Consider the following 5,840-nt stretch of genomic DNA (forward strand, 5'->3'; position numbering starts at 1 on the left):
CAGTTCCCTCATCTGTAAAATGGGGATTAAGACTGTGAGCCCCACGTGGGACAACCTGATTCCCCTGTGTTTACCCCAGTGCTTAGAACAGTGCTCTGCACATAGTAACCGCTTAACAAATACCAACATTATTATTATTTTTATCATTCTGGTAGTGAATCCATAGAGTTTTCTTGGTGAAAATATAGAAGTGGTATACCATTGCCTCCTCCTGTGCAGTAAACCTGAGTCTCCACCCTTGACTCTCTCCCATGCCTCTGCTGCCCAGCACAGGTGAGTTTTGACTTGTAGCAGATTGCTTTCCACTTGCTAGCCACTGCCCAAGCTAGGAATAGAATGGATATGCCATTGCTTGACTCTCCTTCCTGTATTCGAGACTGGTAGAGTACTGGAAACTCTCCAGATGAGACCCTGAGAAGGGGTCCTCCTAAACCTAAGCACAAACTCTTGCTGACTGAGCAGAGGACAGCCCAAACACAGTGAATGTACCTTTAGTTCATTCTGTTTCCTCCTTCCTTATACCAGATATTGGTGTGCATGATTAGTGAAAGGAATCAATACTTAGTCCAGATCCTTCTAGAATGAAAGCTCCTCATCTAGACTCTAAGTTCCTTGTGGGAAGGGATGGTAGCTACCAAGTCTATTGTATTATACTTTCCCCAGTGCTTACTATAGTGCTCTGCATCCAGTAAGCATTCAACTGATTGACTGATTGATCTCCAGATACAATGAGGATCATGTGTTAAGGATGGAGGCTTAAAGTTCCATGGGAAAAACAGGGAAAACTAGTCATTGAAGCTGGGTAGTGAAAACTTCTCAGGAACATCAGTCTGGGAGAATTTCTCATGAAAGTGTTTATAAGTGGGTGAGCTTATTAGGAAAACACATCCCACCTCCTGAGCTATCTTTGTTATTGAAAATGTTATTAGGGCAGTCATTGAGCTCAAAGAAAATTGGACCAAATGAGCTCAAATTTATATAGTTGTGCTTTCAACAATTTCATGGAAAATTGGTTGCAAAATGACACCCCCATAAAGGAGCCCCCATTAGTAAAGCACAAGATCACATACATTCTCTAAGAACCAATGCCTACTGCAATTAGATCAGATGAATATCACCACTACGTCAAAAGGTAGCCTCTGTTAATAGGTAGAGGGTTTATTTTTAAAGTTATATTCTTATCACCATGGTCACCTACTAGATAGTAGTATAATGCACCTAAGTAGAAAATAATTTGCCCCTAATATAAGAGAAACTGAATCTGTTAGACTATCAAGAAAGAGGAAGTGAAGGGTGTTTGTGGAAAGGCCACTTCCTTCGGGAAGCCTGTCCTGATTCATTCATAACCCCACGATCATGTCAGCCTAAGAGCCAGCCTGAGTATTAATGTATTTTGTGTCTGATGTACCTTCTCACATATGGGTATTTATGTTTGTATATTCAATTATTTATTCAATGATTTCTTTCTGATAAAGTTAGACTATTTCCTGTTTTAGCCCTATTTCTGACTCCTGCTACTACCACTTGTAAATGATATTTTTCTGTTTCTCCATTAGATTATAAGTTCCTTGAAGGCAGGGAATGTGTATCTTGTTTCTGCTGTATTCTTCCAAGTACTTAATAAAGTTCTCAGAATGCACTAAGTAAACATCATTGATTGATTGATTGAGGACATCCAAATTTGACCTCAGGATTGTGTCTTTCTCCTTGGCTTTACTCTCTTCTTTTCCTTGTGCTTTGGACACTTCATCTAAATAATACTCTGAATTTTTCGGCAGGGAGGACCCAAGCAATGTTAGGCTCCAGGCAAGAGAAGGAAGCAACACCATCAACCCTGCTATCATGTCACCAACATATCCCTACAGACCACTCAGCAGACCCCTGTTCACACAGATGTGGTACTTGGAAGGGGCATCTAAGCTTTATCCACCATGACTGGTGATGATGAAAACAGTGGGACGTTAAGTGAAAAGCATTTCAAGGAGCCATAGGGAAATGTTTCAACATCTCTCCTCCAGGGCCAGCACAGTGCTCCAAGGAGAAAGGCAGATAAACTGAAGGGCAATCAATCAATTGTATTTACTGAGCACTTACTGGGTGCAGAACACTGTATTTGAAGCATTACAAGGACTCCCAAGGGAATACAAGTACCCAACAGAGGAAGACCCTATCCTCTGTCATACCATACTCTTCCAAGTGCTTAGCTCAGTGCTTTGCAAATAGTAAGCTCTCAAATACAACTGATTCATTGATCCTCTGTCCTTCCTGTCCTGTTAAATTCAGGGCCCGGAATAGGTGTGGATGGCAGTGGTTTCTGAGATGACAGCTGTAATCTAGCACTAGTAGATTTGTGGGTCCTTCTGGGCTCTGGGTGTCACTCACAAACTACCTGGATGTGCCTTACTGAACAGATAGCAAATTGTGGTTACCCAAAGCAGGGAAGGGAGCTTCCCTATTCAAGAGTTGCAACTGCAGTGTGAGGGGGAAGGGGGTAGGAGGTCATGTCGAGGACAGTCCCAGGTGCATGTTTATGAAGGGATGAGTGCTACCTTTCACTTTTACACTGATCTACCCCTCCCCATCTGCCCTGGTTCCAAGCTGAAATATTAACAGACATTTTGTGATGATTTTCCCCCTGTTACATTTTAGGGGATTTTGCCTCAGATATTTCACTAGGTGGTAATTTATGGGCAATGCAGAGGAAGGGCAGGGAAAGAATTGTTTCCAGCAGGAGAGTAATGCAAAGCACAGCTTGGATGTGGAGGTAGGGGAGGTTGGACCCCAAGAATATCTGGACCATCTTACCTGCCCTGTGTCAAACTGGCAACATCTGTGAGGCATTTTCCCTAACTTAAACTATCTGGGAGAAGCAGCTTGGCCTAGCAGAAAGAAGACTTGGGTTCTAATCCTGGCTCTGCCACTTGTCTGCTGAGTGACCTTGGGCAAGTCTCTTAACTTTCTCTTTGCCTCAGTTACCTCATCTGTGGGGATTAAGACTATGAGCCCTATGGTGGGACATGGGACTGTGTTCAACCTGATTATCTTATCTCTACCTAATGCTTAGTATAGTGCCAGGTACATAGTAGGCACTTAATAAGTTCCATGTAAAAAAGCAGAGTACTCTCATTACTTTGCCATCAATCATTCGATCAATTCTATCTTTTGAGAGCTTTCTTTGTGTAGAACACTGTACTACGTGCTTGGGAGAGATCAATAGAGATAGTATACATCCATGACTTAGTAGAAAGAGCACGGGCTTGAGACTCAGAGAACTTGGGTTCTAATCCTGGCTCTGCCACTTGTCAGCTGTGTGACTTTGGGCAAGTTACTTAACTTCTCTGTGCCTCAGTTGCCTCATCTGTAAAATGGTGATGAAGACCGTGAGCTTCACTTGGGACAACCCGATTACCTTGTGTCTACCTCAGCAATTAGAACAGTGCTTAGCACATAGTAAGCGCTTAACAAATCCCATCATTTATTTTATTTATTTTATTTATTTATGGTCTCAAGGATCTTGCAGTCTAGCAGAGTAAACAGAAATTAAAGAAATTACAAGTAGAAGGAAGCCGTACAGTGTAATTCTATGTATATAAGTGCAGTGGTATCATGGGTGAGTACCCACATCCTTCAGGGACATGAAAGTGCTGACATGGCAATGGTAGAGTGTGGGTTGTGTGTCCTGATGTTCTTCTGCTAATTTAATTCTTCTGCATATTTGATGAATTCATTTGAACCTCCAAGAAACACAGAGAGATTTTTGTGTGTATGTCTTGAGAGGAGGGAAGGATGTTGTTTTGGGTTCAGTAGCAGGCAGGAGGAGAACCCCAAATGTCTCAACTTTCTCCCAGAGAAATAGGTTAGTTTCTTCCAGAGTTTGTGAGTTCACACAGACAGATGGCACTGGCACCCTTCTCTACAAAAAAGAGATATGCAAATATTTACTCTGTGTACAGAAATACTTAAGACACAATCTGAAGTCTTTCTTAGCCAGGAGTGAGTAAACAAACCTGCAATAGAATTTAGGCAGTAAAGAAGCTGCGTGGCCTAGTGGATAGAGTGCAAGTCTTGGAGTCAGAAGGTTCTTGTCTACTGGGTAACCTGCTGGGTGACCTTGGACAAGTTGCTTAATTTCTCTGTGCCTCATTTAACTCATCTGTAAAATGGGGATGAAGATTGTGATCCCCATGGGGGACAGGGACTTGTCCAACCTGATTAGCTTGCATCTGCCCCAGTGCTTAGTACGATACCTAGCACATTGTAAACACTTCCCAAATATCATAAAAAAATAGAGACTTTAAAAATAAAATGGTGGTTTAACCTCAAACTGAACATAGACTGGTACTAATGCTTAACTTGGGACTGCTATTATCATCATCTTTATTATGATTATATTTGTTAACCACTTTCTATGTTTCAAGCACCATTCCAAGCAATAGATTAAAAACAAGTTCATCAGGTTGGGCACAATCCCTGTTTCACATGGGGCTCACAATCTGAATTTAGCAACATCCTCTTATCTGTAGTGGAAAGTATGCCACAAAGCATTCCTTTGATTGACTTCCCCAGCCAAGTCATACTTCCTTTCTTTGAAGCAAAGTGGGCAGAGAGACCCAAGAGACCCCTGTCTCCTGGGCTTAGTCCATTGTTTCTTTGAATGGCATTTTTAAGTACTTACTATGTACCATGCTCTGTAATAAACGCTGGGGAAGATTGAGATAATCAAGTTGGACACAGTCCTGGTACCACATGGGGCTGACAGTCTTAATCCCTATTATACAGATGATGAGGTAACTAAAGCACAGAGAACTTTTGTGACTTGCCCACAGTCACACAGCAGATAAATGGTAGAACCTGGATTAGAACCCAGATCATCTGATTCCCAGACCAGGCCATGTTCTTTTCCTCACTCTCTTTCATTCCAGTTCTTTTTTGTAATGGACCAAACTACAGGGATAGCTGTCACTGGCCTAAACCCTCCATCACAGTAGAACTGGCTGAAGAATGAGCTTTTCATACTGTACAAGCTGGAGAGTGATATTCTCTAGACTGTGAGCTTGTGCCTAGAGTGTAAACTCATTTTGTGCAGAGAATGTGTCTACTAACTTATGTGCTGTATGATGATGGGCAAATCACTGAACTTCTCTGGGCCTCAGTTACCTCATCTGTAAAATGGGGATTAAGACTGCGAGCCCCAATCCTCATTTTGCAGATGAGGTAACTGAGGCCAGAGAAGTGAAGTGATTTGCTCAAGGTCACATTGCAAAGTGGCAGAGCCAGAATTAGAACCCAAGGCCTTCTGACCCCCAGGCTAGTGCTCTATCCACTATGCCATGCTACCCCTCTGGGTGAGATAATAGCTTAGAGAGGTTATAATAGAAAGTTCCACTTATACCTGGCCCACTGATGCAAACTGCTTGTCCTGCTTGCTTGCAAACTGCTGCCATCTGAGTCCAATGTTCTGAAGATGTCCTCTGTCTCTTGCCTCAGCATGCATCCAGGCCAAGAACATCAATCTGGATGTTAGGAAGCTGTGAAGCTAGCCTATCTACCCAATCCAGCACAGTCAATACAGTCATACTTGGTAACTGTCAGGCTGGCGGTTATTGGAAAAATGCACTATAGTGAGCCCCAGAGTTATAGAAGATATAAGGAAAACCAGAACAACTGCCTGAAAGGGCCAACTGGCATAATAATAATAATAATAATGATAATGGAATTTGTTAAGCACTTATGTCCCAAGCACTGTTCTAAGCCCTGGGGTAGATACAAGCTAATTAGGTTGGACAGAGTCCTGGGCCCACATGCGGCTTCCCAGTCTTAATCCCCATTTTACAGATGAG

At 42.4% G+C, this 5,840-nt stretch overlaps 1 non-coding gene across 1 annotated transcript; it reads right to left on the reverse strand.

Moving 5' to 3' along the window:
* Window positions 1–283: 283 nt before the first annotated feature.
* Window positions 284–421, reverse strand: LOC114811934. Its single transcript, XR_003759629.1, has one exon. It is a non-coding gene; the product is annotated as a small nucleolar RNA SNORA7 (small nucleolar RNA).
* Between the last annotated feature and the right edge of the window lie 5,419 nt (window positions 422–5,840).

This window comes from Ornithorhynchus anatinus, chromosome 4, assembly GCF_004115215.2.
Source record: "Ornithorhynchus anatinus isolate Pmale09 chromosome 4, mOrnAna1.pri.v4, whole genome shotgun sequence".
Taxonomy (NCBI): domain Eukaryota; kingdom Metazoa; phylum Chordata; class Mammalia; order Monotremata; family Ornithorhynchidae; genus Ornithorhynchus; species Ornithorhynchus anatinus.